Source organism: Lontra canadensis, unplaced genomic scaffold, assembly GCF_010015895.1.
Source record: "Lontra canadensis isolate GAN:19392208 unplaced genomic scaffold, GSC_riverotter_1.0 scaffold95, whole genome shotgun sequence".
NCBI lineage: Eukaryota > Metazoa > Chordata > Mammalia > Carnivora > Mustelidae > Lontra > Lontra canadensis.
Genome location: NW_022631089.1, coordinates 5691027 through 5704776, shown reverse-complemented (window position 1 = coordinate 5704776; position 13750 = coordinate 5691027).

The following is a 13750-nucleotide window of genomic DNA, read 5'->3' as shown; positions in this document are numbered from 1 at the left end:
TCCCTAGCTCTTTCCGTGGGCACCAGACATCATGTACTCAGGACTCAGAATTAAAAGACAGGAAGCAAGGGTATGGCCAGGATGGTGAGAGAATTTCTCTCTCCTGTCTGTCCTTTTATCAGGGAGGAAAAAATCTTCCCTAGAAGCCTACCGAGAAGACTTCCTCTCATGTCACATTGACCAGAACTGGGTCTTATGGCTAAGTAAGCTGCAAGGGAGACCAGCAAGATGGATATATTGTTTTTTCCAACTTCCTAGAAAGAGAAATGGGCAAGAAGGAATTTGAATATGGCTATTGGTTAGTTCATTAATAAGTGTTGGTCATATATTCTATGTTTGGAATCCATTACTTTGTCTGGTTTTCTTACAAAAGTAAGTCAAGCCTCTTTATCGTGACAGGTCTTTCATCAACAGGCCTCTGCCTGCCTCTTTAGCTCATCCCCCACCCCCACCCTATCCCATCCCACAGACAACCTGGGTTTTGACCATTATGGGCTAATTGTAGTTCCTACACCACAGTATCCTGTCCTCTATGCCTATGTCTTAGCCTTTCTTATTTCCTTCCTTCCTTTTTTCTTTTTTTGAGAGAAAGAGAGGGAGACGGTGCATACTGGGGGAAGTGGGGGTGGTAGAGGGCAAGGGAAAGAGATACTCTCAAGCAGGCTCTGCACCCAGCCCAGAAGCCCAAGGGGCTCCATCTCATGACCCTGAGATCATGACCTGAACCGAAATCAAGTCAGACACTTAACATACTGAGCCACCCAGGCACCACTGTGTTAGCTTTTCTGTTCACCCCTTAGAGACACAATCTGTGAAGTATGTTCCAGCCTTCTCGATCACCTCGAGCTCTCTTCAAACTTCCCTCAGCCTCCTATACTCTGCTATAGCACTTGATCACATTCTTTTGATTCTGCTGGGTTACTTGCCAGTCTTCCTCACCAAACCCTGAAGGATTTTATCTTGTCATCTTTATGTAGCGCCTTGCACAGCACCAAGCATGTAATATAATAATGCCATAAAAACTTGAATGCATAAATGAACAGATGAAAGAATGAATCGTTGATCCTTACTCAATCCTCAGTGGCCTGAGGTATAAATATCCCAGATGTAGGCATGTTTTTTTTCCCACTTTCTTTTTCCTTTGGCAGTTCTGCTGTGCTGCACATTTTTCTCTGGATGTTTATCTTACCTATGTAACCCAGGACTAAAGGCCTGCTTTCCAGGTGGCTGCTTTGTCCATTGTCACTCGCTTGTAGGATTCTTCCTAAGCCTCAGGCTTAGTCTGACCCCTTGCTGCATTTCCTCTCCTTGCATTGACAGAGGGTCCCTCTATGCTGTCTGCCTCCAATGCCAAGGCTACACAATATCAACGAACCTCAAAAAAGCCCTGACCACTGAAGTAAGCCAGCCTCTTGCCTCCTCACTTTGTTACTGATTTTACTGATTACATTTTTCTCACTCTGTTCTCCCATGGGATAGAGGCTCCTTGAGAAAATACTTTTTTAACCCACAGAGCCACCCAGGCGCCCCTGAGAAAATACTTTTTTAAAAAAGTAGACTGGTTTCCTATTTGAAGATCTTTACCACATTCAGAAAAGAAACCAAGAAAACTCATTGTTTCTAAGATTCTCACTGGTTTCTTTCTTGCCTGGCTCAGTTAGTTATGTCTGGGATGAGGAGGTCAGCAGGAAACGTTTTACTCCTTTCTACCTGTTATTTAGTTATGATTTTGAAAATGTTCTGTCTCAAGGAAAGAAGTAATGACTCCTGCCAAATTTTCTCACTGACTTTCAAATGGGCTTGAATATTAATTTTCCCAGACTTCTGACCCAAAATGTACCACATTGTGAACCTGCATTTGAATTTCTTGGTGCAGTTTATGTAGGTAAGAGGTTGAGAGACTTTATACTCAGGGCTCAGAATTAAGAACAAGCTGAAGGATTTTTCCATGGACAAGGGAACAGAAAGAGGGCATCAATGACAAGGGGGTAAGCCTCTCTACTTTAACATGAGTTTTCATAACTTGACTTTAATATGGTTGAATGATTAGAAAACATTCTATTTTATTGGATTAAGATTGGGAATTAGCATTAGTTGGAACAAAATTGCTATGCTGGTTGCAGCCATTTTTGTTTAAATGGCTATGTGATAAGACAATGGAGGATGAAGGTGATAAGAGCATGTCTTTATTTATTTATTTACTTATTTTATTTAAATTCAATTAATGAACATATAATGTATTACTTGTTTCAGGGGTACAGGTCTGTGATTCATCAGTCTAATATAACACCCAGCCTTCATTACAACATATACCCTTCCCAATGTCCATCACCAAGTTACCCCATCCCTCCATCCCCCACCCCTCCAGCCACCGTCTGTTTGTTTCCTATGATTAAGAGTCTCTATGGTTTGTCTCCCTCTCTGCTTCATCTTGTTTTATTTTTCCTTTCTTCCCCTATTACCTTCTGTTTTCTTTCTTAAATTCCACATATCAGAGAGATCATATGATAATTGTCTCTGATTGACTTATTTCGCCTAGCATAATATCCTCTAGTTCCATTCATGTTGTTTCAAATGGCAAGATTTCATTTTTTAATGGCTGCATAATATTCAATATTTTATATATATATATATATATTCATATATATGTATGTATATACATACATCCTCTTTATCCATTCATCTGTCCATGGACATATGGGCTCTTTCTATAGTTTGGCTATCATGGACATTGCTGCTATAAACATTGGGATACAGGTGTTCCTTTGGATCACTACATTTGTATCTTTGGGGTAAATCTCCAGTAGTGCGATTACTGGGTTGTAGAGTACCTCTATTTTTAATGTCTTGAGGAAACTTCATACTGTTTTCCAGAGTGACTTCACCAGTTTGCATTCTCACCAACAGTGTAGAAGGGTTCCCCTATCTCCACATCCTTGCCAACATCTATCATTTCCTGATCTGTTAATTTTAGCCATTCTGACTGGTGTGAGGTGGTATCTCATTGTAGTTTTGATTTGGATTTCCCAAATGCCAAGTGATGTTGAGCACTTTTTTATGTGTCTATTGGCCATTTGGATGTCCTCTTTGCAGAAATGTCTGTTCATGTCTTCTGCCCATTTTTTTTTAAAGATTTTATTTATTTATTTGACAGGCAGAGATCACAAGTAGGCAGAGAGACAGGCAGCTAGAGAGAGAGGTGGAAGCAGGCTCCCTGCTGATCAGTGAGCCCTATACGGGGCTCGATCCCAAGACCCTGAGATCATGACCTGAGCCGAAGGCAGAGGCTTTAACCCACTGAGCCACCCAGGTGCCCCTCTTCTGCCCATTTCTTAATTGGATTATTTGTTCTTTGTGTGTTGAGTTTGATAAGTTCTTTATAGATTTTGGATACTACCCCTTTATCTGATGTGTCATTTGCAAATATCTTCTCCCATTCTGTCAATTGTTTTTTGGCTTTGCTGGTTTTGTTGACTATTTCCTTTGCTGTGCAAAAGTTTTAATGTTGATGAAATCCCAATAGTTCATTTTTACCTTTGTTTCCCTTGCCTTTGGAGTTGTGTCTAGCAAGAAGTTGCTGTGGCCAAGGCTGAAGAGATTGCTGCCTGTGTTTTCCTCTAGGATTTTGATGGATTCCTGTCTTACATTTAGGTCTTTCATTCATTTGGTGTCTATTTTTCTGTATGGTGTAAAGGAATGTCCAGTTTCATTCTTCTGCATGTGGCTGTCCAATTTTCCCAACACCATTTGTTGAAGAGACTGTCTTTTTTCCACTGGACAGTCTTTCCTGCATTGTTGAAGATTAGTTGACCATAGAGTTGAGGGTCCATTTCTGGGCTCTCTATCCTGTTCCAATTGATCTATGTGTCTTTTAGTGCCAGTACCATACTGTCTTGATGATTACAGCTTTGTAATAGATCTTAAAGTCTGTAATTGTGATGCCACCAGCTTTGGGTTTGTTGTTGTTGTTGTTGTTGTTGTTTTTCAACATTCCTTTGGCTACTCAGGATCTTTTCTGGTTCCATACAAATTTTAAGATTATTTGTTCCAGTTCTATGAAAAAAAGTTGATGGTATTTTGATAGGAATTGCACTGAATATGTAGATTGCTCTATGTAGCATAGACATTTTAACAATATTTGTTCTTCCAATCCATGAGCATGGGAAGTTTTTCCATCTCTTTGTGTCTCCCTCATTTTCTTTCATGAGTATTCTATAGTTTTCAGAGTACAGATCCTTTTCCTCTTTGTTTAGGTTTATTTCTAGGTATCTTATGGTTTTGGGTGCAACTGTAAATGGGATCAACTCCTTAAGTTCTCTTTCTTCTGTCTCATTGTTGGTGTATGGATATACAACTGACTTCTGTGCATTGATTTTATATCCTGCATAATTCCTGTATGAGTTCTAGCAATTTTGGAGAGCATGTCTTTACATAGGTACTTGGCTGATGCTAACTCTGATGATGACTGGAAAAAGAAAAGCAATTAGTGTTGCAGTGCAGTGGAACTCGTCCTCAGAACATATGTGGGAATTTTTAGTTGCCAAAGTAAGTGGCATGGGTAGAAGATTTATTGGCCTTGAATGGGTGGAGGCCAGAGATGCTGAATGCCCTGCAACGTGCGAACAGACACACAAAAGGAGGAGTTAGCTTGCCCAGAATTTAAAATGCCTAAAGGTGTACTTCCCTGATCTACTCCTGACCCAAGGATAGAAATGGAAGCTGGAGAAAAAGCAATACACTCAAAAAAGCCAAAAACTCATAAAGAAAAACCTTTATTGTTGACATTTTGAAGTCTAAAAATCTATTGCTTTCTAACCCTCTTTATTTCAGTGAAACCTATGTTTGGTTTTGTTTTTTAATCTTTTGTTCACTCATGTACAAAAGGTTTCTTAGAGAGGCAAGTAAGAACATTTTTTAGCAGGACAGACAATGAAAGAGGAAATATTTCCCACCATTTGACCTCTTACGCATTTCCTTAACCAGAAGTGGGCTTTTTGGTACTTGTCAGTTCCCACCTCCACTTTGGCAACTTTTCCATTAACGAGGAAGCCATGCTTGTACCAGAGGAACATGTTGACCAACTCATACTTCTTTCAGATGTTATAAATAAAACTAGAAGTATCTTTAATTAACCCACACTTTACAATAAAATTTAATACACTCAACACCACTTTTGTGTTTGTTTGTTTGTTTGTTTGTTTTTATATACACCTTCTCTTGTGGCATCTGGCTGGCTCTGTCAGTAGAGCATGTGACTCTCAGCGTCATGAGTTTGAGCCCTATGTTGGGTGTGGAGCCTACATAAAACAAACAAACAAATCTCTTGCTGATGGAAAGTCAACATCCATGTTGACTGTCCATTTTATTTTATTTTATTGTTAAAGATTCTATTTATTTATTTGACTGAGAGAGAGACAGCAAGAGAGGGAACACAAGCAGGGGGAGTAGGAGAGGGAGAAGCAGGCTCCTGCTGAGTGGGGAGCCCAATGTGGGGCTTGATCTCAGGACCCTGGGATCATGACCTGAGCTGAAGGCAGACGCTTGACTGAGCCACCCAGGCACCCCTTGATTGTCCATTTTAGAAGTTAAACTTCTAAAGATTGATTCTAAGATTTTCTCATTATTCTTAAGCTTCATCACTTTATCTTACAATTGTATTATATGTCTAAGAATGAATTTGTTTTTATTTATCTTGCTTAGAATAATGTATGTTTCTTCAGTCTGAGATCTCATGTAATGATTCACTTCTAGAAATCTCTTTGCCATCTTCTCTTCCTACCCAGATATTTTCATTCTATCTTCTACTTCTCTTAACTCTTTTCTCGTGGTTTCTGTCTTTTTATTTCTCTATGTTCTGGGTTATCTCCAGAGATAGAGCTTTCATTTTGCTAATTTTCTCTTATACTGTAACTAAACCATTATTTATCAAGTCTGTTGAGTTTTTTAAAGTGACTCTGTTGTATCCTTTCTTTCTTTTTAAATTTAATTTAATTTTTGTTTATCATTTTTTATGCACCACACCCAGTGCTCCATGCAATACATGCCCTCCTTAATACTCACCACCAGGCTCTCCCAACCCCACAAAGGTCCAATTTCTTTCAGCTTTAGGGATCTGTTCATTTAAAATTATATATATTCTGTCTCTTTAAACATTTAAAACATGTTTATTTTCAAGTCCCCTTCAGATTGCTTTGCTATTATCGCTGTGAGATCTCCCCTTTGTTAGGACTGGGGGTTCTCTTGTTTGCCACTAAACTTTGTCACATAATTATTGCACTTGAGTTCATCTTCCATAAGATTTATCTTTCCTAGCAGTTTCTCATGGGCCCAGGAGGACCCCTCAGGCTGGTTTCACATCACCTCTACTGAGGTTCCAAACTAACTAATGTGGATGGTGTGAATTTAGATCCTTTCACCTGAGCAAAGATTAGACTTTTCCATATGGATTATTTCCTCCTCATCCCCAGCCAGATGGCTGTCTGTGGGGGTATATCTAAGGCCCATTTGTCACACAGCCATACAATTCTTTCTCATCTTTTCTCTTTGGGTAGAAGATGGAGTTCTTGCTGTCTATAGGATCTGCACCTTACATCTTACTTCCATGATGTATTAAAGTCCCAGTTATGGTATCTGGGGGCTCATGGGCTGTGCAGCTTTAACTGCTTCTTACTCTGAGCCTTAGAATACCTTCTTCATTTATGTAACCTGGAGAGTTGTTGTTTCTTTCCACCCCCCGCCCCCCGTAGTGTTGAGCTTGGCTACATGTTAAAAATGCTAAAAATGTTTTATCAAGATTTCTGTGTATTTTTTGTTGTTCTTAGAAGGATAGAGAAATTTTGCCCTTCTGCTTAGCCTACCATCTAGCCTACTAATTAAGATGGTAGGCTAAGTAGAAGGGCAAAATTAGGCCAGGCCCAGCTTTAGCTCAAAAGTGTTTTTTATCTTAGTACAGATTGGTGTTCAAGAAATGGTTGTTGAATTGTTATATAATTAAAGACATATTATATCCTGGGCAAGTTGAACCCTGTATAAAGAAGCTTTAAATAAACATTATGGAAAACACATAGAGCAAGAAACTAATGCTGTTGTGGGTGGTGTGTCAAATTGCTTGCTCATAGTGGATTTTTTTTTTTCTTTTTCACCACTATTTAACTTTTAGGCACATCTGAGAAACTGATTCTTTATAGCTCTATAATTAAGTGACTGAGTCTTGGATTTTGGTCTCAGCAGATTCTGGGTTTAAATTCCCCATTCAAATGTTCAACTCACATAGTAGGTACTCAAAAATCACTTGTGGAAGAAAGGAATGAAGGAATGAATTATCTTACTAAATGTCAGGTCCACCCAAGTAAAATATGGATAATTACAGTAACCACCTCATAGGGTTTTGAGAATGAAGTGAGTTCATGCATGTAAAGAATTTAGCATAGTGTATACCATAGAGTAAGAGTTCAATAAATGTTAACTGTTATGATTTCATAGAGTTACATGAAATGCATATTTCAGGGTCTTTGCATAAGAGGATTTAAATAATTATGTATTCACTTTACTTTTTTGTTTGTTTGTTTCCCCTACTTCTTCCATTATCTAGATTTTATTTTGAAAAGATGTCTACTCTTCATAGGGTCACACTCAGAGATGGCAATAAGATCCCAATTTGAACGCATAATTCTGTGATTTTCTCCCAAACAAAATAAAAAAAAAATGATATCCTTATATATTAATAACAATGAAATGGTTGATATCCAGGTAAGTATTTGCTACATTACTAGAAAAATTAAAGCAAGAAAGCAGAAGCTAAATGGAGGCCTAGCATCTTCGCACCACTGGAAATACCATATCATGTTATTCTGAAGAAAAGAAAAGAAAAAGGCTTTCCTGATTTAATAGATATTAAAAACAAGAGAGAAGTAAAAGCACAAATTTCCTTGAGTTCATTCTGATTTTCACCGATTACTTTTTTTAAGGGAGTTAAAATATCTTAAAGAAAATTAGATCATATAGTTTTGTGCTATTATAGTCCTTTTAATATTCAGCTACAATTTATGTAATTTAAACTATAAATTTTAGAATTCTTTTGTATTTCCCTGCTCAATAATAAATACAGAAAGTTATAGTGCCATCTTGTGAAAAAGATACAGAATTGCATTGTATTAACTCATTTGAATGAATTGACGTAAGTGGGGAAAGGAAAAATACTGAGTTAAAGAGTTGTGCATAATAAAGTTAGTTAGCATATTTCTGTTAATTCAGCTAGACCAAATGTTAAAAAAATAGAATCTAGGTGGTTTCGCCATCCTCCCAGATTTGGCGGTAGCATGGATAATAGCCAGAAAGGAAAGGTTAACATACTGAATAGAAACCACGCGAGAGGAATTACCAAATTTCAAAACATTTTGATTCCAAAGGGAGAAGGAATGAGAGGAATATAAATTATGCCTGATTCTTTGAATTGCAAAGCTATATATGTGATTGAACCAAAGGTGTGCTACATACAGTTGAGAAGAGAAGGACATGTTCTCAACCCTGGATAAATACTGCACTGTGTACTCACCAGAGCCCATGCAAGGCAGGGACACCCTTTACTTGTCATAGAAAAAGAATTCAGGGAGCTGACAGAGGTTGTTGTCACTTACAGAAATGAGATATCCTCTACGAATGAAAGTGACTCCACAATATATATTTTAATTTGTTATAGGAAGAGCCAGAAAACATTTGTTTGTAGGCTCAGTATGAAGCAGATTATAGCTAAGTTCAAGGCTCTGAATGTTCTGGTACAAGAGACAAAAGCTGCTACTTGCCTACTGATTCAGGAGCTCTCCCCTTGCCTGTTTATATAAGAACACCCCACATGCGTGCATGTTGAAACAGTCGTACCTGGTTATCAGGACACTACAGAGATCTGGGGAAGGCACCGACATGGGAAATGGATTATATGGGAGGTTTAACAGGGGCCCCGAATGAAAAGAACAAAGATTGTTCTTGTTAGGGTAAGCCAAAAGAGAGAAAGAAAATTAACACGAGGAGCTAGAATCTGGGAGGCAGTAATGGTTGAGGCGGGGATGATTAAGTGATGAGGTGAAGGGATGGTAATAGCAGTTGAAATGGAATCACATTTTTGTAGTATCGTTTAGATGGCCAAAAGATAGCATCTGGGAAGCATGCTGAAGAAAATACCAAGGACAAGGAAAAGATGAGAGAATAGTTAACAACAGAAGGTCTTGTTCTGGGGGGAGAAAAAAAAAAAAGAAAAATATTGGATTATTTCCTTATGATCCTGCTCCTATTACCAATATTTTGAGTTCCTTAACTGATCTAAAGGTCCATGGGAGTTGCCAGCTAAATAATTTCACTGCCTCTACTCCCTCTTATATGTTTAAGGAAGTGGTCATGCACGTGCAGCGAGGCATGAAACTGAAGGAATTTTATTCCTAAAACCTGCTTTGAATTTTCTTGCCTTCGTGGATTTAACTTAGATCCTTTAATGCTATAATAATTTGGTTTCATATTGAATGTCCTTTGGGCTTTCATTGTCTTTTTTTTTTTTAAGGAGTTTTCCATGAGTTCAAAATAATCCTTTTGGCAAAAGGCAATTCAATTATAGCAACAGCCTAAAAAGAACCCAGCGTGATACAATTCTCTAGTGAGATCAGATTTCCTGCTAAACCCAGATGATTTTATAAAACCAAAATATGTATTTGCATTTTGAGACACTTGACTGAAAGTCTTGATCAGAACCCGAAGCATCAAATAAAAGTGAATCTCTCATCTATATAAAGCAAAAGCGAATTAAGAGTTTAAGAGACTTATCTAGGGCCGTAAGTTACCATGGCATAGCCACTTAACCAGGTTTGAAAGCACGTTGATTAGATACCAAATCTCCCCCGTACCCATCCACTCACAGGCAGAAAATATGTCCAGTTGCTTCCATATGATGATTTCCCATGCCGCAGGAATGGTTAACACACATTCCCAACCTTATCACAACAGTGAGTAGATTGTACAGTAACTAGTTTTATTTTAAATGGCACCATTCTCTGAAGACCTACCTGCTGATGGAACATCAAAATCATAGCTCCAACAGCTAATGACAATGTGACCTCAAACTCTCTGTCTCAGTTATATTCAACAGGCAAAATAAGGTGATATTAGTTCCCACATCATAGACTTTTGTTTTTTAAAGATTTTATTTATTTATTTGTCAGAGACAGAGGGAGAGAGATGAGCGAGCACAGGCAGACAGAGAGGCAGGCAGAGGCAGAGGAGAAGCAGTCTCCCCGCAGAGCAAGGAGCCCGATGTGGGACTCGATCCCAGGACGCTGGGATCATGACCTGAGCCGAAGGCAGCCGCTTAACCAACTGAGCCACCCAGGCATCCCCTACATCATAGACTTTTATGAGTATCACAGTGCTTGACATCCTTTAAGCTCTCCAAAAGTCTTAGCTATTATTATTATAATATATAAAGAATTAACATATAAATGTAAGCTTATAGCATGCACTACTAATGTTCATATCACAGAATGTAGCAGTGTATGCCTGCAATGTGGACTTTCTTAAGGAGTGACTGATGACCAAGTACGAGGAGTTAGAAGCCAAAATGAGGGAATTAGGTAAGGGTTCAAGTGGAAAAATGGAAGAGTATTGGGGAAATGCAGGAATGCTTTTGTAGACATGGAGAGACTATTTGTTGTGAGTTGGTGTTCAGCAAGCATTTAGAGTAGGAGTTGATGGCACAGGTTTAGAGCAGAATCAGAAATACTGAAATGAACCAGGAGTGGTCTAAGGGAGGTTCCTAAGGAAGCAGCGCAGAGTAGAGGAATTTGGGGAGCCCCCTTCTTTCTCAGTTTCTCACCTGTATATCATTGTATCTATAAATCTTTATTGCTTGAACTTAATTATTTATGTTCCCATCTACCTTCATTGTTATCAAAATGGATCTCACCTGGGAGCAGCATGGATCTCACCTAAGAGCCTTTTAAAAAATATAGCATCTGGTCCAGCTCCACCCCCGGCCTACTGCATTCACATCTGCATTTTTAACAAGATGCCCAGGTGTTTCCTCTGCACATTACAGACTGAAACTTTCCTAGGCTTTAAGCTTCTAATGTGGTGCTTGGTACTTCATAATCCGTAATTTTACTTATTTATTGAATGAATTAAGTTGAATCTATGGAGGCCACTAAATTGAGCTTCAGGCAAAGATGAGAAAAGTAATTTTTTAACCCAAGACCAAGCCTTGACCTAGAGCTAACCTTCTATAGGAACTACAGAAACTAAGAAAATCATCTGTGTTGGCCAAGGGATAAAAGTAAGGTTCTACAAGAAGAAAGAGCAAAGTGATTAAGGATTGGAGCTACTATGCAGCTAGCCCTGGGGAAGGAAGCCCTGGAAATAGCCCACAGAGACTCTGTGAGTATAGTTCCTCTCATGAACTTCTTCCATAGCAATGTGATGGGTTGTGTTCTGAAAACAAATGGTGTCATGTGTCCTATGCCAAGGGAGACTATATGTGGCAGTGGCAGAGGCCTGAGCTGGCGGACAGACAATCTCATCCTACCTCTGGGGGAGGTGGGTTATCAGGGAGCTTTGTTTAAAGGACTGACTCAAGGATTTTAATTTATAAAATGATCTAGTAGAAGAAGTACCCACCCATTCTCCTGGACCACATTTTCAGACGCATGTAGAAGCTGATATTTAAAGAAGTAACAGTTCATCTTCAATCTGCTTCTGGAGTTGATCCGAACTCACTGGAGATGCGGATGATGATTCTGAAGTGTTCACTCAGACGATGAATTTAAGATATTTATTTTCTAGACTTCCTCTTTAAAAAATCGTAACCTTGTATTTTCACTTAGCTTTGTGAAAACAATCACTTTTCATCCTTTCCCCTTACATATCATCTATTCCTAATTCTTACTAACCTGTCTTCTCAATATGTCTTATGTGAGGTTCTCCCTTCACATTTCTGAAGCCACTCCTCTGATGCAAATGTCTGAAACTGTCTTCTCACTGGGAATTGGGCATCAAGGTTAGAACTCTGGAGTCAGGTGGAACTGGGCTTGACCTTCTGCTTCATCCCTTGTTACATGTGTGACCTTAAATTTCTTAACCTCCCTGTTTCAGTTTCTTCATTTGTAAATGGCAATTCTGGTGGCATTTTCCTCATAGAATTGTTATATGGGAGTGCCTGTGTGGCTCAGTTGGTTGACTACCTGACTCTTGGTTTCGGCTTAGGTCATGATCTTAGGGTCCTGGGATCCAGGCCTACGTCATCAGGCTCCTTGATCTGCAGAGAGTCTGCTTGAAGATTCTCTCCCTCTGCCCCACCCCCAATAACTCACAATCACTCTCGTGCTTTCTCTCTCTCTCTCAATTAAATAAATAAATCTTAAAAAAAAAAAAAGGAATAGTTATATGGAAGTAAGATAGTGCTTGTGTGTAAATTAAATACTAGTGTTTAAGAGCACAGATCCTGGAGCTAGACTGCTTAGATAAATGTTTGCTACTAACTAGCTGTGTGTCCTTGAGCAAATTGTCTCACCTCTCTACAACTCAGTTTCCTCACTTGAAAATGGTAATAATGATGTGTTTACCTCATATAGGTTTCATGAGAATTAGATGAGCACAGTGCTTCATAGGGCCTGGTACATTTAAGTGCTATGCATGTCTCTTAATTTAAAAATTACACACAAGATGAGCTCAGTAATTTTTTCCTACTGCCTGCTTTCAGTTTCATCACTGCCTCAATCCATTCCCATTGATCCCTTACAAGTCTTCCTCAAACATCCTTCTCGGCCTTAGTTGGAATGTTCTGACCACGAATAATGGGAAACTTGACCACTAGTGGCTGAAACCATATATATCTACAGCTCACTTAACTGGTCATTGGGGAATAGGTGGGCCCAGAATTGATTCAACAGACCAATAATATCCTCAAAGACCCAGGTTTCTTTAATCTTCCCACTTAACCATCCTCAGTGTTTGAGAAAGATCTTTCCTCATGGACCCAAGATTGCTGCTGAAGCTCTAAGCACCATATCCCTACACAACAGAATTCACAACATGAGTTCAGCAAGGGGAACCAGATATAGATGGACATATCTTGTTTATCTTTCTCTTTTAAAAAATTTCATTTTTCCGGGGCACCTGGGTGGCTCAGGGGTTAAGCCTCTGCCTTTGGCTCAGGTCATGATCTCAGGGTCTTGGGATCGAGCCCCACATCGGGCTCCCTGCTCAGCAGGGAGCCTGCTTCCTCCTCTCTCTGCCTGCCTCTCTGCCTACTTGTGATCTCCGTCTGTCAAATAAATAAATAAAATCTTTAAAAAAAATTTCATTTTTCCAAAAGCACCCAGTAGATTTCTATCACAGCTCATTGCTCAGACTTGTGTTACATTGCCAAAGCTGGTGATCAATACCCATTAAAGCTCGGTAGACCAAAAGCAGGATGGGTGTGGTGAGACAGTTAAGTGTCTGCCATACTTTTATTATGTCACTTTCCTACCTGGCTTCAAAACCCTTTTGTGCCATCTTATTGCCTACCCCAAAAGATCTAGCCTTCTCAGGTTCTGAGCCTCCTCCACAATGTAGCCCTTGTGTGTGCTCACCTCCATGGGCCTCCTCTGTAAGTCTATACTGGTGCCATGCTATCCTATCAGCCACTATATAAACTGCCTTGTACTTGTCTACTCTCCTTTCCCTATGTTTTATTGCCTGTGATCTGGTTCTTCCAGCCCCCATGACACACATG